The sequence below is a fragment of the Lissotriton vulgaris genome, chromosome 5, assembly GCF_964263255.1.
Source record: "Lissotriton vulgaris chromosome 5, aLisVul1.2, whole genome shotgun sequence".
Lineage (NCBI taxonomy): Eukaryota > Metazoa > Chordata > Amphibia > Caudata > Salamandridae > Lissotriton > Lissotriton vulgaris.
The window spans coordinates 1,989,020,651-1,989,046,438 of NC_141693.1; positions in this window are offsets into that span (position 1 = coordinate 1,989,020,651).

Genomic DNA, 25,788 nt, shown 5'->3' on the forward strand with positions numbered 1-25,788 from the left:
ACCATTTTATGCGCCGCCCCCATATAGCTGGCGTTTCAACGCCAAGGCCTTGTCAGATTTAGTGTACAAATATACCATTGCCAAAGCCATTACAGATTATTTTACGTTGAATGAACCCACCACTGAGGATCCTGGGTTGTTATGGGAAGCATTTAAGGCCACAATACGGGGGGTTTGTATTATTACTAATGCAGGTATTTTGAAAGACATACGGGGACAACTCTCCAGATGCGAAAAAAAGCTGAAATCCCTAGATCATGAATATGAACTCACACAATCCTCACAAACGCTAGGACAAATTAGAAACGTCATGTTAGAATATCAATCATTTGCAGAGGGTGAATTGAAGTATATGTCGAGAGGTTATTCTGCTAGGGCTTTCGGGGAGGAGGTAGGCCAGGCAGAGTACTGGTATCGAAGATATGTTCAGGACGCTCCCCCAGTCGGTCTTGCAAATTAGAGAAGCAGATGGTGCTGTACATACGGAAGCGAAAGATATCTTGCAGAGTTTTATTCAAACATATAGTGCACTATATGAATCTCAGCATACGGCTTCGGATACGGAAGTCATGGAGTATCTTGCAGACGTGGAAATTGCGTGGCTTTCGGACGCACAACAACAGTAATTATCAAGGCCAATCACAGTAGAATAGATTATTATTATTAAAATTTTTTATAGAGCGCGTAGTCACCCTGAGGTATCCCAGCGCTAAAAATCCCTACACCAGTGGGGGCGGGGGTAAAAGAGGGGGACAGCAATTTTAGACAGAAGCAATTTTAAACAGAAGCAATTAGAAATAGAAGTGGTTAAAGTTGTTTTAAGGGAACAAGTGAGTTTTGAGTCGTTTCCTGAATCGTAGGTAGTTCGATTCTTTCCTCAGGTCTCGAGGAAGGGCGTTCCATAGGCGCGCTGTGTGGATCGAAAAACGTCTTCCACCCGTGCGGGCTTTTTTGAATCTGGGCATGGTGATGAGGGACTCCTTGTCCGATCGGAGAGATCTAGGGGCTTTATAGGGTTGTATGAATTTCCACAGAATGGGGGGGCCCTGATTCTGCACTAGCCTATGAGCCAGGCTTAAGGCTTTGAATGTTATTCGTTCCCTCACTGGAAGCCAGTGAAGGAGCTTCAGAGCAGGTTTGGCTGAAGCTCTGGCAGGAGTATGCGTGAGGATCCGGACGGCAGCATTTTGAATTTTCTGCAGTTTATTTAGGGTTGCTTCGGGTGCGCCCAGGAATATAGCATTGCTATAGTCAAGCCTGGACAGAATAAGGCCTTGGATGAGAAGTCTTTGCGATGTGGGTGGAAGGAGGGGCAGGATCTTTCTCATCGATTTGAGTAGGCCGAAGCAGGTGCCTGCTACTTTTTTGGCCTGCGTGGTAAAAGAAAGATCTGTTTCAATCCATACTCCCAGGCTTTTTACTTCCTGTTTGGGAGCAGGGGGGGGCCCAGACAGGGTGGCCAGGTGTTCAAAGGGAAGGTGCATCCTTTCTGACCCAGAAGGAGAATGTCAGTTTTAGAACCATTCAGCTTTAAGGCTGAGTTATTCATCCACCCTTGGATCTGCGTCAAGCAGTTGAATAGGTCCGCTGGCTGTTGACTAGGGTGGGAAAGGGAGACAACTAGCTGTGTGTCATCCGCATAGCTGACAATGCTCCCTCCGAACGGGATGACGACCTCCTCCAATAGGGACATATAGATGTTAAACAATGTGGGGCTCAGGGAGGAGCCCTGAGGCACCCCACATTGGAGGGGTGTATCGGAGGAGCGGGTGTTATTTTCCCAGATCTGGAAGGAGCGTTGGGCCAGAAAGGAGGAAAGCCAGGATAGAGCGGTGCCTTCTACTCCTACCTTCTTGAGCCGTTTGACCAGGAGTTGGTGGTTGACGGTGTCGAAGGCCGCGCTCAGATCGAGGAGGATCACTGCCACTGATCCTCCCTCGTCTAAGAGCGCTCTGGCCCCCTCCACTGCAGCCAGGAGGGCGATGTCGGTGCCCTGTCCTGGGCGGAAACCTGTCTGCGAGTTTTTTAGCAGATTATTAGATTCAAGAAACTGGGAGAGTTTCTTATTCACCAGTTTCTCTGCAACCTTGCTGGTCCCGGGGAGGAGGGATATTGGTCGGTAGTTGGCCAGTTCTGCTGGGTCCAAGGAGGGTTTTTTTAGCAGCGCCTTAACGACTGCCGCTTTCCAACTAGGGGGGACGACTCCCTGTTGAAAAGAAGCGTTGATCAGCTGGGTGAGGGGGGGGATGATAATGGGAGCGACTTCTTTAAGGATTCGTAGCGGGGCGGGGTCCCTAGGAGATCCGCTTTTGATGGATGTGAGCGTATTCTCTACTTCTTCGTTGGTTATTTGTCCCCAGGAAGTTAGGCGAGGGGTGATCGAAGTGTCGGGGGATCGTCGGTCTCGCTCGAATTAGTTGGAGGGATGGAGTCCAGAATTTTTTGGATTTTTCCTTGGAAAAAGCTGGCTAGCTGATTACATTTTTCCTGATCTGCCTTTGGATCTGGGGGGTTTCTAGGGGCGGGGTCGGGGACCTTAAGGAGTTCTTTGAGGATGGAATATGTTTCTTTACTTGAACAGGCCGCTTTTTCAATTCGTTCCTGAAAGAATCGACTTTTTGTTTTGTCGATCATAGATTTGTAAGCTGATAAGGAGGTGGAGTAGGCGTCCTTATTAGCGTTGGATTTCTCCTTCCTCCATCACGGAGGTCATTAAAACGCTCCCTAACGGTAAAGCCCCGGGTCCCGACAGGTTTACCGGTGAAGTTTATAAAGCTTTCGTGGACATACTAGCCCCTCATTTAGTTGCCATGTATGGAGACGCGTTTGATAAAATGATACTTCCTCCTTCACTCAGAAAAGCTGTCATAATTGCCCTACTTAAACCAACTAAAGATCCCGAGTGTTGCGATTCTTATAGGCCGTTTCACCTTCCTAACGTATATTCAAAAATTTTTGCTAAAATATTAGCTATCAGATTACAGCCCCTTATGACCTCCTTGGTCCGCCCAGATCAGTCTGGATTTATTCCGACCAGATCGACTGCACACAATATTAGGTCCCTGTTTGCACTCTCCCATTACCTGACACCTACAAGGAAGGCTGCTGCGGTCATGCTAGACGCAGCCAAAGCTCTTGATTCTATTGAATGGCCTTATTTACTGTCAGTCCTTCGGAGTATGGGCTTCCCCCCTATATTTATTCAGTGGGTCCAACTACTATACACAAAAACAGTGGCACAGGTTCGCGTTAATGGATACATGTCGGACGCAATCATAATAGCGCGAGGGACTAGACAGGGATATCCTCTCTCCCCCTTATTATTTGCGCTGGTCCTCGAACCCCTGGTGTGTAAAGTTAGGCAGAAATATCGTCAATCAGCCCTTCAGTTACCGCAAAGACCCCTGCACATCTCCCTATATGCGGACGATATGATGCTTTACGTTCGAGACCCAGTGCAAAATTTCACTCCATTGTTACGCGAATATATTAAATTTGGGTGGCAATCTGGACTACAAATCAATTGGTCTAAATCTTTAATTCTCCCTCTTACGGACACCACTCAACCCCATCCCACGGAATTTCCCTTGGTGTGGCAAACTGAACTAGTTCGTTATCTAGGTGTCTGGTACCATAGAGACCCTGAAGTTGTCATACGTACCAATTATGGAAAGGTGTTCAGTAAGTTGGATGACAAAATCTCTCGCTGGATCCAATTACCGTTATCGCTACCAGATAGAATGGCGATAGTAAAAATGGTCATCTTGCCAAAGCTCCTGTACCTGTTTGATAACATCCCCATCTCTCTCACAAAGGAGGTCTTTCGACGATTATCATCATTAGTGATGCAGCTGATATGGGCAGAGAAACAGGCTCGAATAGAATTACGAGTTCTCATACTGCCGTACTCCAAAGGTGGATTTAAAGTGTCCGATTTCCTGCTATATTACACAGGCGCAGTATGCCCATTATTGGTATCATCAGACTCCCTATCTGACACATGCAGCGATTGAGGAGGGGGATGCACTGCCGGTGCCACTGCGGGCGATAGTTACTCATCGTAGACCACAGCTACACTCCAAAGATATCAACACAATCGACACTACGAATGCGGCTTGGCGATCACTAGGGGGCTTAGCTCACAAATTGTCTTTATACACACCGGCGCTGCCGCTATCCCACCATCTGGCACTTTCGGTTACTAGGGAATAAGTGGGCTTGCGACTACTACAACTGGTGGGCATAGACACTATGGGTGATCTTTACCACGATGGGGTTTTCAAGACACTGCTCGACCTCGCCTACATATGTTATGTTATGTTATGGAATATTTATATAGCGCCTATCACTGCCGGTCTCTAAGCGCTTAACAGAAGAACATAACACACTGATACCCATTGAATCCTCAGCTGTTCCACAGCCTAAACTGTCATCAATGCCTTTCTGAATAGATGGGTTTTCAGTTTTTTTCTGAAGGGTAGTAGCTGTGATTCTTCCTTCAGGGTGGCCGGGAGCTCATTCCACAGTTGCGGGAGAAGCACAGACAAAGCCCTGCCTCCTCTGGTTTTTAGTTTGAACCTGGGTTGAATCAGATTGGAGGTTGTTCCTGAACGCAAAGGTCTCCCAGGAAGATACCTCTTCAAACGTTGCTTGATATACTCTGGGGCTTTCCCAAAGAGTGCTTTATGGGCCACACAGAGACATTTAAACTAGACTCGAAATTTCACTGGAAGCCAGTGCAACTTCTGAAGCAGGGGAGTTGCGTGCGAGTTTCTGGGCAGGGAGTGGATCAGCCTGGCTGCTTCGTTCTGTACTACCTGCAGCTTCCTCAACAGCTTCTGTGGCAGGCCAAGATATAAGGCGTTGCCATAGTCAAGTCTCGAAATGACTGTGGCAGATACGATCGATTGCAGGGTGGAGGCAGATAAGATGGGGACTAATTTTCGTAGTTGCCTCAACACACCTATGCAAGATCCGACGACAGCAGAAACTTGAGGGGCCATTGAGAGCGGCACTGTCAGCTGCTCGGCAGCAGTGTAAGGCAGCCGAAAGAGCCTGGCGTTCACAATACGACTCTGTGGCTAGGCTGACCTATAAGATGGCGGTTAAGGCCTATCACCGGGACATTCGCCTTGGAAAAAAAGCCCACCTTGCAGGGAGGATAGAAGCTGCCTCCAACTCCTGTAAGGAGATTTTCACCATAGTGAGAGAATTTATGGCTCCGCGGTCCAATACATCTCAAGATATGCCCTCCAAATTCTGGGCTTTGGATCTTGCTAACTTTTTCACCAGCAAGATTAAACTTATCCAGGACTCCTTTCCACCGGTGGCGCCCATGGGGCCGACCAATCCCGAGGATGACCTGCACCTTTCGGCCCCGCTAGGTCCGATGTTGGCCGTTTTTCCACCTATCTCAGCTCCTGCTTTCTTAGCACTTATGGGCAATCTCAAATATGGGTCGCCGCTGGACCCTTGCCCGGCCAAATTTTTGGCAAAAATGGCGGAAGTGATAAATCCGCTGGCAGATCCACTCCTGAATCTCTCGCTGAGCCAGGGAGTGGTTCCGCAGGCCTGGAAGCAGGCAATGGTCATCCCTTTGCTGAAGAAGCCTGGTCTCAACCCTAAGGCTCCGGTCAATCATAGGCCTATCTCTTTGTTGCCTGCTCTTACGAAAATTGTGGAGAAGCATGTACACACGGTGCTCTCCAATTTTCTGGAAACACACGAGATTCTGCATGCCACCCAATCCGGCTTCCGCCCAAATCTCAGTACAGAGACTGCGCTCCTAGAGGTCCCAGAAACCATCAAAGGGGTTCTGGACACTGGGGGCAAAGCCATGCTGGTGATGTTGGATTTGTCGACGGCTTTCGACACCGTCCCCCATGACGGCCTTCTCGCAAGACTCTATGAGATTGGCCTACGGGGGACGGTGCTCGGCTGGTTTTCATCCTTCCTAGCTGGCCGCCGGCAAACGGTCTGGGCCTCCCCAGATTCTGCCGTGATGCCGCCTTTGGGAGTCGGGGTTCCACAGGGCTCCATACTGAGCCCGACCCTTTTTAACATCTTCATGACCCCTTTTGCGGCGCTGGCGGAGTCGTTCGGGGCCCAGATCGTATCCTACGCCGACGACACCCAGCTCCTCTTCTCTTGTAAAAGAGGAGGAGACTTTGATGGAGAGAGTATCCGGGATTGCCTTGGGGCTGTTTTCAAATGGTTCCAGCTGAACAGCCTCAAGTGCAATTCCGATATGTCCGAGGTACTCTTCTTCGGGTGTGCTACGGAGCCAGACTGGCAAGCTTGGTGGCCCATTAACATGTTCCCTCCATCTTGCTCATCCCAAATTGCTAAGAACCTGGGGGTCAAGATGGACAAGGGTCTGACGTTAAGATCCCAGATCCTTGGTGTGACGGGCACATGCTTCGGCCTCCTTAAGATGCTGCAGAGGTTTCTACCTCTTCTGTCTGAGGAACATGGGAAGCTGACTGTGCAGGCTCTGATCGGCTCTAGGTTGGATTATTCCAACGTTCTCTACCTGGGCCTGCCAGAGTACCTGCTGCAGCGGCTCCAAGTTGTGCAGAACGCGGGCGCGAGGGCCATTTTTGGCCTTAACAGGCGAGCCAGTGCTGCTGGCTTGTTGCAGACTTTACATTGGCTGCCTATCCGTAAACGGATTGTCTTCAAGGCATTAACTTTGGCCTACAAAGCTCTTCATGCGGTGGGAGCGAAGTACCTCCAAAGGAGACTTGCCTTTTACCATCCGGCTCGTTCTCTTAGGTCAGAATCTCTGTTCCTGGCGGCTGTGCCGCGAGTGAAGAGAGCCCGCACTGGAGGCCGCTCCTTCGGACTGCTGGCGCCACAGTTGTGGAACACCTTGCCGCTAACACTCCGGGGAGCCACCAGCCTACTTGCATTTAGGAAAGGCCTCAAAACCTGGCTGTTTACCCTTTAGGCTGTTCTGCTGTTCTCTCTGTTTTCTTTCTGTTTTTCACCTCGTTTTTTATTACTGTGTTGTGTTATTTTGCTGTAGGTCTCCTTATTTAAAGCGCCGGGACACTCTTTTTGAGTAGCCATGCGCTATACAAAAACAAATATAACATAACATAACATAACAGAGATCCGCGTCGATCCTTAACCCTAAGCTTTTTACTACAGTACAAGGAGACGGGGTGGTTCCCAACTCAGGAGGCCATTACAGGTCGCTCCAGGGGTCCTCTTTGTTGCTGATCACCAGCACCTCCGTTTTATTAGCATTCACTTTCAACAGATTGTTAGTCATCCAGTTGACCGTGAAGCTGAGCAGATTCCTCACTGATTCCTGGGCCTCTTTAGTGTCATCCAGCTGGACCAATAGCTGGGTGCCATCTGCGTAGTTGAAAATTTCGCAGTTCATACGCATGAGCTCCTCTACCAACGGTTGTAAATAGATATTAAAAAGCAGGGGGGATAGAGCCGACCCCTGGGGCACCCCCCAAGTCACATCACTGATCCCGGACAACTGGTCTCCCAGCTGCACTCTCTGAGTTCGACCTGACAGGAAGGATTCCAGCCACTTTAGTACCTGGCCTGTGATCCCCAACTTCGCGATACGGTCCAGCAAGATGGTGTGGCTGACCGTATCAAAAGCCGCCGATAAGTCTAGGAGAATCAGGGCGCATGGCTGTTTATTGTCTGCCCTGACTCTCAGCTCATCGGCGACCGAGGCCATGACTAATTCTGTGCTATGTTGGGGCCGAAACCCAGCCTGCCTGGCATGAAGGAGATGGTGTTCCTCCAGATGACCGGCTAAAGTGCTGAGGACGTGCTTTTCTAGGATCTTGCTCAGAAATGGTAACTGCGAGATAGGCCTATAGTTTTTTAAGGCTTTTGTGTCCGTTCCTGCTTTCTTTAAAAGTGGGGAGACCCTAGCTTCTTTCATCTGAGTTGGAAGGTAACCTGTTGTCAGTGAGTTGTTCAGTAGACTCAGCACCTGGGGCTGGATGCCTGGCAAGGCCATTTTAACATTTTTTGGGGGGCATGGATCTATATTTGAGCCTGACTTGATTTGTCCGACAAGTTCCGCTAGGCACTTGTCGTCGATGGGGGGGGGAGGGGAACTATTCAAGGTCATAGACGGCACCTGAGCAATCTGACAGGGCAGCATGGTTGTAACTGGCCGTGCATTGATGTCAGTAATGATGTCCTGTACCTTCCGAAGAAAGAAAGTTTGGAAGGAGTCACAGTCTGGTCGCACGTAGAAATTTTCCCTTCTCGTTGCGAGTTCCCTTAATATCATAAAGGTCTCACGCTGTATGTTTATTGCCTCCCGAATTCTTCCCTCATAGAAAGCTGACTTTCTCTCCAGGATGTCTGCCTTATATTTTGAGAGTAGGGTTTTAAAAGTTTCAGCCTCTATTTGACAGTAATGGAGTCTCCACCTTCTCTCTGCCTTACGAAGGGCTTGCTTCTTCTCTTTCAAAGAGGCGTCAAACCATGGTGCTCCCTTCCCTTTAGTTCTAGTCCTCTCAATCTGCTCAGGGACCAGTTTATCCAGAGCGGCGAGCATCCAGGTCTTTAGCATCCTAGCATCATGGCCCAAATCTGTACCACTCATTTTAGGGGGGGTGGAGGAGAGCAGGGCCGCGATTACGAGGTCGGCCTCCACCTTGTTCCAAGGTCGAACTTTCCTCCGGGATTTATTTGGGGCAGCCCACACAGGGTCTCCCGGAACCCAGCACTTTATCATAAAGTGGTCCGACCAAATGCAGGGACTAACCTCCGTTATTTCTGTGTTAGGCAAAGAGGACCAGACAAGGTCCAATGTATGGCCTTTCACATGAGTCGGGCCCACCACTAACTGTTGTAGGTTGAGCACCGAGAGATTAGCTTCAAACTCAGTCTCTGTAGGGTCTCTGGGTACTTTGTCCCAGTGGTAATTGAAGTCGCCTACCACCAGAAGGGACTTATATCTGGAGGCCAAGTCCGTCAGAGGTTCAAAAAGGATATCATTGAAATCCGGTGAGCTTTGCGGCGGGCGATATACTACCAGTATTACAATGCATGAAGATTTAAGCAAGACTTTAATCCGTAACAGCTCAGCGCAGGCACAGTTTTCTGCTATAATCTGTTTCACTACGAGACATGTTTTAAACAAAAAGTCCACACCCCCCCCCTTTGCAGTAATTTGGGCGATTATACCAAATCACGTCATACTCGGGAGGTAGGGCAGCCAAGATGTCTGGCGTTGATTCAGAACCGAGCCATGTCTCTGAGAGGGCAAGAATATCAATTTCGCCATCAAGCAGTAGGGAGAAGACCTCTAGGTGATGCTTTTGCAAAGAGCGCGTGTTAAGTGTCGCTATTCGTAGGCCATGTGACTGCCGGGAAGTGAATGTGGGGAGAATCCTGGAGCCTGTACCTGTAGTCTGCACCAGGGCTTCAGCTTGCAGGTTGGCCAACCTGACCTCATCTAATCCGATGGAGTCTGTCTTTAGTGCCCAGAGGGCGCCAGGCGAGTATGTACGGGTTAGACCAGAGTTTATGGCCCCTGGGCCCGTCCTGGCCCGGACGGGCACAGACGGGCTTTCCTCTGGTGCTCCTCTGGCGCGATGCTGCGCGCCTGTATACTAATGGATATTTATGGTATATGGCTGAAGGCACTTGCAAAGACTAGCCCGCTAACCCCCAAAGCGTGGTGTCAGCGTCTCTAGCCCACACCCAAGATGGCGGACGGGCATGAGGCGGCGAGGGACTCACCAAAATGGTGAGATGTGCTTTTAATTCCAATTATGGTGCAAGCAATGCGAGAGATGGGGGAGCGTGGGGTCACTAAACAATATTCAAGCAGAAATCCGATCTCTAAAAATGTTTTTCGAATATGAGCAAATTTTAACAGAAACACAGTTTAAAAAGGAGCTAGCCTCCAACAGTATAAAAGCAATAACGATTCTCAGGTTACAGCAGCGGTAGGTCGTTCTGAATCTGATCGGCGCACTGGCCGAGTGACCTCCTAAATAGCCTTTGCCTAAAGGCACTCGCTAAGACTAGCCCGCTAACCCCCAAAGCGTGGTGTCCGCGTCTCTAGCCCACACCCAAGATGGCGGACGGGCGTGAGGCGGCGAGGGAATCACCAAAATGGTGAGATGTGCTTTTATTTCCAATTATGGTGCAAGCAATGCGAGAGATGGGGGAGCGTGGGGTCACTAAACAATATTCGAGCAGAAATCCGATCTCTAAAGCAATTTTTCGAATATGAGCACATTTTAACAGAAACACAGTTTAAAAAGGAGCTAGCCTCTAACAGTATAAAAACAATAACTGTTCTCAGGTTACAGCAGCGGTAGGTCGTTCTGAATCTGCATACGCAATCAAACGTTATTGTTTTGCTTCACATATTATAGGCTTCAAGTGGCGATCCGGAATTTTTATCCTAATTATCATCTGAGCCCCCAAGGCTGAATACATTGCATATGGTCATACACTCTCCTAATAGCGCACACTTAGTATCCAGGTTGTACACTGTAGCACAGGATGAGATTAACAACACAGCGTGTAAGGCACTCTAAAGGTGGAATGAGATACTGGAGAATACTACGGGTGAAAACGAATGGCTGGTTGCTTGTTCCCTCACAGAAATGTTAACCCCTAACGACAATCTAAGGATATTGCATTATAAATACCTGCATCAAACTTACTATACACCGGCTAAACTATATAATTATGGTTTACGTCAAGATGCACGATGTAATCGATGTGGTGCTAATATGGCTGACTTTGTGCATCTTGCATGGCTTTGTCCACTAGTTCATGATTATTGGATTATGGTCACTGAATTATTGAGCGAGATGGTGGGGGTTGAAGTTGACTAGACTGTAAAAATGTGCTTGCTGGGTCTCCTGCGCACTGTACGAGCTGATGTACGCAAGTTTTGTATGGTAGCATTACTCCTGGCTAAAAGACGTATTTCAGTGTGTTGGGACAGTAAAGAAGTGCCCAAGTGTACTCAGTGGCTCCGAGACATGGCTTACTGCCAGGACACGTTAAAAACCTATGAGGAAGAATTGCCCACTGGAGCACGCCCACGAGATTATTGGAAATATTTTACTGACTATTTACGAGCGCACCCGATTACATGACTGCCTGTATTTTCTGTATTGCAAATTATTTTATTTTTTTTAACACTGGGTGGTGCTGTATATTTCATATGATGTAATATCTCTTTTGTAAATGGATGAAGGATGCTGTAGTACTATGGTTCGTACTGTTGGTTCTATCAGGACTGTTGTGTAACTGTTGTAAATGCTAATTGTGAGGAGGATACCGGAATAGAGGAGGACTGTACCCGAATAACATCCTCTCGCTGCCCTGAAAGTGGACTTCAGCAACCACGCTCCTTTGCTGTCCCTCCTCAGGCACATTGACGCGATGACGGGGATGACCCGGAAGTGGGTGAGGCAAAACCCGGAAGCAGTATGGCGAGACGAATGAGAGGCGGCTACAAAGAGGCGGGGGTGGAGAATGCACACACACACGCTGAAGACGGAAGTCACAGTGTGCAGACGGAGAAGAAGACGCGGGACCCGTAGAAGAGGCAGGAGCCATAGAAGACTACGTGGACCCTGTACGGGAAGACGCGGGACCCGAGGACTTGGAGACCGAGACAGCCAACAACCAGGACGTTGACGAAGACAGCTGGTGCGAGGATTGGTGGTGTCCAGTGGATGCTGGAGAGCGGCCGTGACTCTAGGAAGAGTTGCGGCGGGGTCGGTGAGTGACATCGGCGCTACGGAGACTTTGGGAAGCGGGTGGGAAAGGAGACTGGGATGGATTGTTTAGTGTTGTTCTCTTGCTTATGTTATAGGTGCTAGCCGTGCCTTGACTAAGGAAGGTTTGATGGAAATACTCGGACAGCGCCATGGTAGTGCCGTGTGGGCTGGGTAACGACTGTATTTACCCCTTGTAAATTGCACGGCGCGCTCCTGTTTCTTTTCCATGACATGCGAATTGTGAGCACTCTTTTCTCCACCCTAGGCACAGTAAGACAATTCTCCCTAGTCCCTAATTTCCTAGCCTGAATCTACCTAGGTATTCACTAGTGTCTGTTTTCTCCGTCACTTCCCTATTGATTATCACAAAACACCAAAGGTGTGGTGAAGGGAAACTAATCATACATATTTTGTTACTGCCATTCTCACGGTTCCCTCATTTCGCCCTTCTCTTATGAGCCACCGGGGAGACCAACCACGTCCTGAAGACAAGGCGAAGACCACCAGAGAACCTTCATCACCCACCACATCCCCGGAGACATCAGAAGAAGAAGAAGATACCGAAGCACCTTTACCAATCCCTGTCACATCTTCATTTGTTTTGTAAATGTAAATGTAGGTATACTTATATAGCGCGACCTGTCACCACAAAGGGCATCCTGGCGCTTGCCTAGGGAACCCGTCCTGGTATTCCCCTGTGAGAGGCCCCGGCAGGGTATCCACAAGGTGAAAGCCAGGCATCCCGCCGCGAGGGGCCGTTGTGGAGATTAAGCAAGCTATTGCCCAGAGTCGCAGAGCGTGAACCCGTGAGTCGAGAAGGCACCGGAGCGAGAATTATCGAGACCGTGGAATTTTTAGCCCAAGACCCGCCGAGGCGGGGAATTGAACCCTGGTCCAGGGCCGATCTCAGCTTCCGGGTCTGCCGCCTCTAACCCCTGAGCCACACTTCTCCAATGTTTTCAATAAACCTTCTTCCTTTAAACCACCACTACCGCCTCCACGCCTGTTTATAAAACCCGCCCTCTTATACTAATAAACAGAATTTAGTAAACAGTAAAAAAAAAAGATAATAACCTCAAGGGACACCTATGCAATGGCTCGGAATGTGAGCCCATTAAGAAAGTAAGGACAAGATTCAAGTCCCACTGAGGCACAATAAAAGGAGAAGGAGGAAATTTATTTGTAAGATCGTTTAATAATCGTAATACTACAGGAGACTTAAATAAAGAGGGTTGGCCTGGCAAGCAAAGAAATGCCCACAATGCCAAAAGATAACCTTTCACTGTCGCTAAAGCAAAACCTTGCTGAGCCAAAGAGAGTGCAAACTGAAGAATGTCAGACAATCGAGCTTCAAGGGGTCAATGGACTTCTCTCCACACTATGAAACAAAGCTGGACCACCTATAAGAATAGATAGTTCGAATTCTGCGAGTCGGTTTTTTTAGTGTTTTAAGATTGGCGCACAACTTGTTACGGTAGGGTAGTCAGTAGATCAGTGATTCTTAAGGAAAGTATTCTAGTAGGTGCTTCGTTAGGGTAGTCAGTAGATCAGTGATTCTTAAGGAAAGTATTCTAGTAGGTGCTTCTTGCTCGCTCTGGGTAGGTCGCTCCTCCTCGCTCCCTGCCTTTAACCTGCACCCCTCCTGCAGATTGAACTTTGCTGTGCCTAATATCGCCTGCAGCCCCAGTGCCTCGACGATCACACAGCGCCCATTATCTCGCTGAGTGAGAGCGCCTCGACGGCGACAGCGCTTGGTATCGTTAGTCTGCACTTGCGCTTTGTAAACAATTGCGCTGCATTGCTTTGAGAAGTTTAGAATTGCCTTTGTGTGTTCGTGTCGTCAGTTTCACTTTTGACCTTCAATTTTGTTGTGCTCGTGGCCCGTGGCTCCTCCCCGCTCCCGCCTCCCAGCTGCCCCTCCCACCCACTAGCAGAGTCAGCTCGCTCCCCCTGGGCTCCTGTGACCAGCTGGACTCGCTCTGGGTCGGTCGCTCCTCCTCGCTCCCTGCCTTTAACCTGCACCCCTCCTGCAGATTGAACTTTGCTGTGCCTAATATCGCCTGCAGCCCCAGTGCCTCGCCGATCACACAGCGCCCATTACCTGGCTGAGTGAGAGCGCCTCGACGGGGACAGCGCTTGGTATCGTTAGTCTGCACTTGCGCTTTGTAAACAATTGCGCTGCATTGCTTTGAGAAGTTTAGAATTGCCTTTGTGTGTTCATGTCGTCAGTTTCACTTTTGACCTTCCATTTTGTTGTGCTTGTGGCTCCTCCCCGCTCCCGCCTCCCAGCTGACCCTCCCACGCTCCGCCCCCCTACACTCCACATTTAAGACAGATGAATCAACGCGCAGCCTCCACGCGCTGCGGTCGCGCCGAAGGTGCGCCAAAGGTAAGCCCATCTACGCCCGTCCGCGCCTGGACCGCGCCCAGTGCCAGACCCCCTGGCCCCCGCAAACCGCTCTCTGCCCGCATCAAGTATGCTGCAGCCACCCTCCTAGCCCTTAACCCCGGACGTACTCCCCAATGCTTCGAAGCTGTCCCAGGACGTACTCATGGGCCCTTCGCATGCCACTCCTGCAAATTCACCAGCGTCAAGACCCTTACCACAACCACTAACCCCAAACACAGGTCCGACCCTAACCACCTGAAGTGCATCCTGCTGAACACCCGCTCGGTCCACAGACACGCCACCGAACTCTGGGCTCTACTTGACGTTATATCACCAGACGTCGCCTTCCTCACTGAAACATGGATGAATGCATCATCAACACCCGACATCGCCATAGCCATCCCGGACAATTACAAGATCATCCGTAAAGACCGCCCCGTCCAAACAGGAGGAGGCATCTCCATCGTCCATAAAAACACAGTCAAAATCACGACCAGCTCCGACGCTAACCTTTCCACCGCCGAACACCTCCACTTCCAGGTCCACACTGACCCCAGAACCACACTCAGAGGCACCCTCATCTACAGGCCTCCAGGAACACGTAAACAATTCAGCGAGGACATCACTGACTTCATCAGTCCGCATGCCCTCGCCTCCGAGAACTACATCCTACTAGGAGACCTCAACTTCCACATGGAAAAGAATAACGACACCAACACCACCACCCTACTAGATAACCTAGCCAATCTCGGACTCAAACAACTTGTCGACTCCCCCACCCACATAGCCGGACATACTCTAGACCCAATCTTCACTTCCAGCAAACACATCTTCTTCAATCGCACCACAGCTCTCCATTGGACGGACCACAGTTGTGTTCACTTCAGCTACAAAACCACCTCGACTCACAACCCCCCACAACCTATTCCCCGAAGAAAATGGAACAAAATCACCACCGACCAACTCCTCACATCGCTCAACCAAAACCCACCCTAACCAAGCCGCCATCAAATTCAAACAATGGATCACTCACAGCTCTGACGAATTAGCACCCTTGAAAAACCACCACACCAAACAAGACCTCAAAAAGGCCCCCTGGTTCAACGATGACCTTAAAAAATCCAAGAAACTTTGCCGTACTCTCGAGAAAACATGGAGAAAAAACCCAACCACCGACAACATGACCACCTTCAAGGCAGCCACCCGCAAACACCACCAGCTGATTCGATCCACCAAGAAATCAGCTTTCAAGAATCGACTCGACAACAATGCCCATAACAGCAAGGAACTATTCAATATCGTCAAAGAATTTACCAACCCCACCGCAGCCTCAAACGACATCACCCTCTCCCAAGACCTCTGCGATTCGTTATCCTCCTTCTTCTACAACAAAATTGCCGACATACATAACAGCTTCGAAAACAATACCAACGAACAATCCTACCCACCCCCCTCAGAACCTACACCGCCCTCCAACAATCTCACCGCCTGGAACCCAATCACCACCGAAGACACCATTCGCCTTATGAATACCATCCACTCTGGCTCGCCAACCGACCCATGTCCCCACCACATCTTCAACAAAGCAGACTCCATCATCGCACTCCACCTCCATGATGTTATCAACTGTTCCTTCAACTCTGCTACCTTTCCAGAAAGCTGGAAACATGCCGAAGTCAGCGCCCTCCTGAAGAAACCCACAGCAGACCCCTCTGAACTCAAAAACTACCGCCCAATATACCTCCTCCCTTTCCCGGCAAAAGTCATCGAGAAAGCCATCAATAGCCAACTCGCCGCCTTCCTCGAAGCCAACAACTCCCTCGATCCCTCACAGAATGGCTTTCGAGCCAAACACAGCACCGAAACCGCCCTCATCGCAGCCACAGACGACATCCGAACACTACTGGACAACGGAGAAACAGTGGCCCTCATTCTACTCGACCTCTCCGCCGCCTTCGACACAGTCTGTCATAGCACCCTCATACAACGCCTAAACAATATCGGAATACAAGGAAAAGCGTTGGACTGGATCGTCTCCTTCCTCGCCGGAAGAACCCAGAGAGTACGACTTCCCCCATTCAAATCAGAGGCTACCGAAGTCATTTGCGGTGTACCACAAGGATCATCACTCAGTCCCACCCTCTTCAACGTTTACATGAGTCCACTCGCATCCATCGCGCGTCAACACAACCTTAACATCATCTCCTACACTGACGACACCCAGCTGATCCTTTCCCTCACCAAAGACCCTAACTCCGCCAAAACCAATCTTCCCGAAGGTATGAAAGAAGTTGCCGAATGGATGAAAACCAGCCGCCTAAAACTTAACTCAGACAAAACGGAGGTGCTCATCCTAGGATCATCCCCCTCTGCCTGGGACGACTCATGGTGGCCTTCGGCTCTGGGCACAGCACCCACACCCACAGATCACACACGCAACCTGGGCTTCATCCTAGATGCCTCACTCTCGATGACCAGACAAGTCAACGCCGTCTCATCCTCCTGCTTCAACGTACTTCGTATGCTCAAAAAAATCTTCCGTTGGATCCCCTCCGAGACAAGAAAAACTGTCACCCACGCACTAGTCTTGAGTCGACTGGACTACGGAAACACCCTCTACACCGGAATTACAGCCAAATTACTGAAAAAACTCCAACGTATCCAAAACGCATCAGCGAGACTCATTTTGGACATCCCTCGCCAAAATCACATTACCGGCCACCTGAAAGACCTCCACTGGCTCCCCGTCAACAAGAGAATAACATTCCGTCTCCTCACCCACGCACACAAGGCCCTCTACAAGCTAGGGCCCGAATGCCTCAACACTCGACTATACTTCTACACACCCACCCGCCAATTAAGATCTTCCGATCAAGGCCTCGCCGCAATTCCGCGCATTCAAAGATCCACCATGGGAGGTAAATCCTTCTCCTACTTGGCTGCCAAGACCTGGAACTCACCTCCCACCCACCTCCGCCTTACACAGAACCACATCTCCTTCAGAAAAGAACTTAAAACCTGGCTATTCGATAAATAATGAACCCCATCCCCAAGCGCCTTGAGACCCTCTGGGTGAATAGTGCGCTATATAAATTCTTGAACTTGAACTTGAACTAGGAAAAACCTTAACCTCTGTAAGGAAAGAAGGACAAAATACCTCCTTTTTCTATGAGTTTAGGCAACACGTCCAGAGCACACCATACGTATATATAGACTGGTTTGTCTTAGAGTAGCGATAATAGGGATAAATCGGACAAAGCGTATAGTCTTTCAAAGGTTTTATTCACCCACAGTATTCCCCACTTGGGAACCCTGTAAATACAAATCAAGCCGACAAGTGTTTCGTCACAACATATAGTCTTTCAAAGGTTTTATTCACCCACAGTATTCCCCACTTGGGAATCACTGTAAATACAAATTAAGCCGTCAAGTGCTTCGTCACAGCATATGGCTGTGACTCTTCAGGGCTGATTTAAAATAATCAGTGGCGGGGTCGGGGGACCGGTGATAATTCCAACCCGGTCCTGATCGGGTGGGTTAAGATATTAACGGGCGGCAAAAGTCGTTTGCCTGTACCGTTCTGTTGGTTAAGAACTTGTTGAATATACAAGTTCAACGTAGGTGAGGCAGTATTGCGCCTAGTAGCGAGGTCGACAAATATCGGTTTCCGTGTGCGTATATTCAACAAGTTCTTAACCAACAGAATGGTACAGGCAAACGACTTTTGCCGCCCGTTAATATCTTAACCCACCCGATCAGGACCGGGTTGGAATTATCACCGGTCCCCCGACCCCGCCACTGATTATTTTAAATCAGCCCTGAAGAGTCACAGCCATATGTTGTGACGAAACACGTGACGGCTTGATTTGTATTTACAGTGATTCCCAAGTGGGGAATACTGTGGGTGAATAAAACCTTTGAAAGACTATACGCTTTGTCCGATTTATCCCTATTATTGCTACTCTAAGACAAACCAGTCTATATATACGTATGGTGTGCTCTGGACGTGTTGCCTAAACTATAAGAATAGATAGACTTGGTGGAGTCCCGCCTAGCTGATAAAATAACATCCACCACATCAGGTGGGAGAGAAAAAGAATTCAGGTTGCCCCCTTCAATCTCCAGGCATGAAGGTGTAAGCTCTGAAGGTGGGGGTGTAGAACCTGCCCCTGCGAGAAGAGGTCTGCCCTGAGAGGGAGACGGAGCTGCGGGCACGAGGAAAGGTGGAGAAGATCTGTGTACCACACCCTTCTTGGCCAATCCTGGGCGATCAATATAACTTGGGCCTGGTATTGGCGAACCTTCCTCAGAACCCGAGGAATCAAGGGTATGGGAGGAAACGCGTAAAGGAGTTGTGAGCCCCAACTCAAATGAAACGCGTACCCCAAAGCTCCCTGCATCGGATACTGGAGACTGCAGAATGACAGGCAGTGTGCGTTCTCGTGAGTGGCGAACAGGTCCACCTGAGGGGTTCCCCACGTCCGAAAGACATGATAAACCACCTCTGGATGAAGCCTCCATTCGTGGTCGGCTGAGAACTGCCGTCTGAGACTGTACGAACGTTCAGAACTCCTGCCAGATGATTTGCTGTCAGACAAATCTGATAGTCCTGAACCCAGGACCAGAGACGCAGGGCCTCTCTGCAGAGACAATGCGACCCCACTCCTCCCTGTTTGTTGACATACCACATCGCGGTAGTGTTGTCCGTTACAGCGAAGGGAAGGGAGGAAGGCTTTGAGCGCTAAATGTATCGCCCGCAACTCTAGAAGGTTGATGTGAAGCAACCTTTCCTCTGGAGACCAAAGACCCTTGATCTCCAGGTCCCCCAGATGAGCACCCCACCCTAGGGTGGATGCATCCGTTATCACTGTGGACACCGATGGAGGCAGATGAAAGGGCTTTCCTTGAAACAGATTGCCTTCCACGGTCCACCAAGATAGATCCGCCGCAGCTTCTCTGGAGATCCTCACTGACTCCCTGAGACCTCCATTGTGCTGATACCACTGCCTGCGGAGACACCACTGGAGTGCCCTCGTGTGCCAGCGCGCATGGTTGACCAACAGAATACAGGAAGCCATCAGACCGAGCAGACGAAGGACCTTCAGGACTGGAACAGCCGCTCCATTGTAAAAGAAAGGAATCATTTCCTGTATGTCGAGAATCCTTTGTGGAGGAGGGAATGCCCGACACACAGTTATATCCAGTACTGCCCCTATGAACAGGTTGCGCTGAGAGGGCACCAGGTGAGACTTGGGCATGTTTATCGAGAAACCCAACCTGAAAAACAACTGAGTTGTAACCTGCAGATGATGGAGCACCTTCTCTGGAGACTGCTTTGATCAGCCAGTCATCCAGATAAGGGAAAACTGGTATCCCTGACCTTCTCAGATGGGCTGCCACCACCACCATCACCTTGGTGAAGACTCGAGGTGCAGTAGTAAGACCAAACGGAAGAACCGCAAACTAGTTATGTTGCGATCCTACTGTAATACGGAGATATTTTTTGTGTGCGACTTCAGGATTGGGATGTGGAAATACGCATCCTGCAAGTCGATCGACATAATCCAGTCCCCTTGTTGCAGTGCTTGAAGAACCTGCACAAGGGTGAGCATCTTGAACTTCTCTTGTTTCAAGAAGAGGTACAAGATCCTGAGGTCCAGGATCGGACTGAGCCTGCCATCCTTCTTGGGTATCAAGAAATACCGGGAGTAGCATCCCTGACCCCTTCCCTGCTCCGGGACCACCTCTATCGCATCTTTTCTCAGTAACGTCAGGACTTCCTCCTGTAGGATAAGTAGGTGGTCTTTTGTGCAGAATCCTTGACAAGGAGGGTCATTTGGGGGAAATTCCCGAAAGGGAAGAGCATACCCATTTTCTACAAGATTGAGAACCCAAAGGTCTGATGTGACCAATTCCCAATCCTGTAGAAAATGAGTAAGCCGACCTCCTAAAGGACCAACATGATCCGAAATGGGGGATCTAGGGCTGCTTTGCTGTAGCAGGAGGAGAGTGGGAAAAGGAGGAGGAGGAGGAGACTTGACGACCTCTTCCACGGGATCTATTTCTACCCCTGTACGATTTATACAAGGTATTCTGTTGCTGCTGCTGTTGTTGAGGCTGCTTGTACGAACAAAATGACGATCTCCCAAAACCTCGGAATCTTTTATTTGAGGAACCTCTGGATTGTAGGCCTAGAAAACCTTGCCGTTGCCTTACTCTCCTTGAACCTTTCCAAGGCGCATCAGCCTTCTTTCCAGAGAGGCCGGAACCATCAAAAGGGAGATCTAGTAAAGTAGCCTGTACATCAGGTGAAAATTCAGACGTTTTCAGCCAAGCAGCCCTTCTACTGGCAACAGATGACCCCATGACTCTTGCCACAGAGTCTGCCGTATCCAATCCGCTCTGGATCACCTGACGAGCAGCATCTTGCGTATCCGCAAGAACCTCAGTAAAGTTCTTCCTGTCTTCCTCAGGAATTTTTGGCACCAACTGCTTAGCAGCGCCCATCAGAGCATGAATATAACGCCCTAAAAGGCATGTGGCATTTGTCGATTTGAGGGCCATACTAGTTGAAGAGAAAACTTTCTTCGCTGCCTGGTCCAGTCTCTTTGACTCTTTGTCACTAGGCACCTGAGAAAAGGCACCAGTAGATTTTTTGGAGCAGGCTACCTGAACTACCAAACTCTCAGGACACAGATGAGTTGATAAGAAGTCCGGATCCCCAGGAGCCACCCTATATATCCTTGCAACAGCCCTTTATACTGCAGGAGACCAAAAGGTTTACGCCACACCTCGATAATTGGCTCTGTAATTGCCTCATTAAAAGGTAGCATAGGCTCCACCACTGAAGAGGGAGAATGGAGAACCTCTGTTAAAATGTTAGATTTAAACTCCGCAGTTGGCAGTTCCAAGTCTAACAATTCCGCAGCTTTTCTAATAACCATGTGATATAGTGCTACATCCTTTGAGGGAACTACAGGTGCAGAGGAAAGCTGCCACTCCGGAGATAACTCCAAACCACTTGCTTCTTTAAGCTCATCAAATAAGTCATCGGTATCTTGCAACTCTCCTTCCTCCATTTCCTCTTCTCGATATCTCTGCTCTTCCAGCAACCTTTGAGCCTCCCGCCTAGACCTAATTCTAGGGATCGGAGTCAACCGAGCCACAATCGACTCCGACCGAGCCGGCACCGAGGTCGGATCCGGAGGAACAACCTGATGCGTACGAGGTCGAGTCAGGACCGGAGCTGGTGATGAGGAATCGGTGTCGATGACCTCGGCGCCGAGAAATGCCAAGAAGGCGTAGCCGGCATAGAGGTCATAAACGGTGCTGGAGTATATGACTGAGGGACGCCCAGATTAAAGGCGATTGGACCCATGGGACCAGATGGTGCTCCAGAGGGGTACATGGCTCTTGATAAGACCCCATACATTGCATTGAGGTAATGTGTCGGGTCTGGACCCAGGCCTGGAAAAGGTGGATAAGGCCCCAGATTCTGCTCTTGGCGAGGCACAGCAGGTAACCGGTCAACCAGATTAGATGGAAGATGTACCGGAGTCGAAGACTCTTCAGGCAAAGGAGCTTCTTCCTCCTCTCGAGGTGGAGAGTGCGTCGGAGTTGGGGATGGATTTGACGCCGGAGCCGGAGACTGCAAAGGAGAAGGCTCACCTTCCGGATTTGGTGCAGTAGGCTAAGGAGACACAGTCTTTCCGATGTCGGCGTTTTGGTGACTTCGACGTCGGATCCGACTCTCTCTCGGAATGACGTCGAGACCCATGCTTCTTCTTCTTGTGCTTCTTCTTGGATCGAGAAGCATGCCCCGAAGACAACCTCGAAGCTGGCCTCGAGTGGGACCTCGAACGTCTCCTACCTTTCTTCCCCTTCAACTTCACCACAAGCAGCTTCGCCTCCCTCTCTCGAAGTGCCTTTTGGTTAATTTTCTTGCAACTGGGGCATCCTTGGATGTCGTGGTCCCACCACAAGCACCACACGCAGTCTTCATGCGGATCCATACTGGACATCAACTATCCGCACTCCCCACAAGGCTTGAACCCGGACTTCCTCGAAGACCTTTCGACTGGAAACAAGAAATTACTCGAAAAAGACAACAGTAACAAAGTTACAAACGAGCTACTGAGGATCCCAAGAAAATCCGTTTGCGTCGACGACGCGATAAAAAGGGAACTGATGTCATCACGCCAACTGAGTCCTAATATGGATTCAGTGATGTCAGCGGAGCCACACACGATGCTGTGCTTCTGTGACGTCGTCCACGTCGGCGTGAGGAGCTACAAAAGAATTTTCTGAATGTTGCTGGCGCAGGGGACATTCACAAGGTGAGGAATCCACTGGCAGATGTATCCATCAGAAAATGTTAGCACATGTAAACACAGACTGAAAAAGATGTTTTGTAAAAGTCAGCACTCTAAATATCTCCCTACTAGAATTGCCTACTGCATCTAATCCCCATTATCAAGCACCTGCTCCAGAATATGCCACAAATTAACCAAACCCTAACATCTGTAGGAAGTAAATTTCATGGATTTAAGTACATTTCAAAATATGTGGTGCATTTTTTGGTAAGGTAGACTTTGGTGCTGTCTGTCTATGTTTTGGAGTCTGCTGTTTATGTTTATGTAGTCTGCGTTTTTCAACATGGAACCATACATAGAATGTACTTTAACACTTGCTGTTCCGGAATTCTCATATCAGCTTCCAAAGCTGTAAGAGCACTGACAATTTGTGTCAGGAAGGTAAACCCTCGAAGAAGTGTTTCCAGGTCATGAGTTCAATTCAAGCCTTCCATCCTTCTGAGTTCACCATATTTAGTAAATTGGGTAGGATCAACCATAGCACTTAGAAATGGCAGAACCTACTATAAATGGTTTATGTTTGCCATTGTATACCAAGAGGCATATTAAAAATCCGTAGGGTGTTTGTAAATAGACAGGCAAAGGTAGGGCATGAAATGAGTGAGCTCTGAAAGTCTAACCAAAGTATATGACATGGTATTGTCTTGTCAATTCAATTCAAAAATCTTTATTCGGATTTCAAAAATCCATAAAAGCACAATTTAAAATACAATTCGACATTTATAATTACAATTACAATAGGTGCAATAGACACTATAAAGTACATTATCAGTGCATTTGCTAAGTTACACATTTCAAAAGTGCAAGGAGGATCAGTAGTCATTGATAGTACAAATGAATCAAGGGTATTCCATACTTCTACGTACATTAAAAATAACTTTTAAAAAACAGCTTGTGCGAAATATAAGTTCATCGTCCTCCAATTTTAAAAGCATCAGATAAGACTGGTTCAGGGAGATGGGTCTATGTTTTTTAAAATAGGGTGCTAGAAACCATTTAATATATTTCATATAAAACTTACACATGAAGAAGAAATGTAGATCGTTTTGTTTACTGGTTCCGTCACAAGGACACGGAATCTTGTCATCTACATTGTGTCCCAGAGGACAACAAAGTAAAAATTTTACCGTTCCTGCTTTCATTCTAAATAATAAAGATCTTTACCAGCAACACATTGGTAATGTCAAATACAGCGGGAGTTGCTGGGTTAATAAACCATTGTTTTTTTTTTTTTTTTAAATAATTTTTATTGTAGACATACCTGTACAGGCCAATATACGTATAGCAGTAGCATCATAAGAGTCAGCAGATATGCAATACATTTCTCTACTCAATACACAGCCTTCCGGCCCACAACCCGGGGGTTGGGCGGCGTTGAAATCTCTGCTCAGCCATGCCTGACGTTCCATAGAAAGGAGTGGTTAGCGTCCGGATTAAGTGTATGTCTACTTTTATAGTCCTACTAAACTACGCGCTAGACCCCAACTCCCCTTCCCCGCGCTAGCCCCTAAACACCCCCCCCCCCCCATCCCACCCCATATCGCACACCATCACCCGCCTAAGGCTACGTTATGACCACCCCTGGGTTGCTAGCCTCATGCTCCCCGTATTCCTGCTGATCCTGGGGCCTCAACCCGCCTACTCTGTGCCCTCCCCTCCGGGAGTCTCCTCCTGTGTGTCAGCCTCGCTATCCCTGAGCGCCTGCACCATTATTTCCCATGCGGTCGCATTGTCAGCCGCTGTCTGGTTAGGGGTCCTACGCGCTACTTGGTATCTTTGTGCACTGTCAGCCGAGGCCCATTTCAGAAACTCCTGCCGCCACCTCCGTGGAGCAGGCCCCAGCCTCGCCTTCCAATTCCTGGTAATCTCTCTCTTCGCTATCATCAACCCCATGTCGATAAACTTACTCGTGAGCTTATTTTTGGGGGTGTGGGGAAACCAGTGCAAAAGGCATTCGGCCGGTCCGTACCCCATCGATCGCTCAGTCACCTCATTCAGTACCTCCCCCACTTCGTGCCAAAAGTCATGCAGGACCGGGCACGCCCATAGCATGTGTACTAGCTCAGCTCCCTCTTCCGGGCACCGGGGGCAGGCTGCTGTGTCATCGCCGTAATACCGCCGTATTCTGCCTGGGGTCAGATACGCCCTATGCAGCACATAGTAGTGGATCAGCTGGAACCTGGCGTTCCTTGTGCTGTTACGAGCTCTGCGGACAAGTTGTGCCCAGGTCGTGTCCGGTATATCCCTGTGCAGATCCTCCTCCCATTTGGCCTTCAGGGATGTGAGAGGAGGGATATTCTCCCTAATCATTCGATTATACAGGCATGTAACTGCCTTAACCGTGCCCGCCGCCATCATGGTGTATTGGCACGCCGCTGCCGTCTCGGGCTCCCCAAGCCCCGTGCCCCAGTGGGCGTGCATCGCCCTGGTCACTGCTGCGTGCAGCAGGAATCCCCCTATCGGGATACCAAAGCGGTCTGTCAACTCCCGGAACGGGAGCAGCGCCCCACTCTCAAAGAGGTCCCCAACCACCTGTATTCCCGCTTCCTCCCATTCCTGCAGGCTCGACCAATCGCCGCCATGTGGTAGTGCCGTCAGCATGGCCAGTGGTATCTCAGGCGCGTAAGGGCGCTGGGTACCCGCTCTCTTCTGGGTCCGGTTCCAGCATTGTCGGTACGTGCGCTGTTCCAGCGATAAGTCCCGACTGTCCAACCGTTGCTGGAGGGTTATGTACGCTAGGACGTGCCTGGGCGTCCCCCGCAAGCTTTCATCCTCCGGGCCCCGAAATACCCTCGCCACTTCCTGCGTGAATATCTGTAATTGAGCCGCCAGGTAATAGAGCTCATAGTCCGGCACCGCCAGCCCCCCCTCATCCTTCGGGCGAGAGAGCGTGGCTAGCGCTACTCTGCACCGTCCCGCTCCCCAAATGAACGATGTGATCTGAGATTTGAGGAGCTTAAAGAAGGAGCTAGGTATCCAGATTGGGAGCGTCCGGAAATAGTACAGTAATCTCGGCAGGGCTACCATCTTTAGTAGGGAAATCCGGCCCGCCACTGATAGCGGTAATGTGGACCAGAAGGACATACAGCCCTTCAGTCCGCGCACACATCGTCCCAGGTTGCCCTCGAGTAAGTCTTCCGGCTTATGGTAGATGTGAACCCCCAGGTATTTCATGCAGGTAGGGTTCCAGGTCGCCTCCGACCGATGTTGCGGTTGGGCAGTGCCCTCCAGTAGCGGGTACAAGCCAGTCTTGGGCCAATTGACTCGTAGGCCTGATACCTCTCCG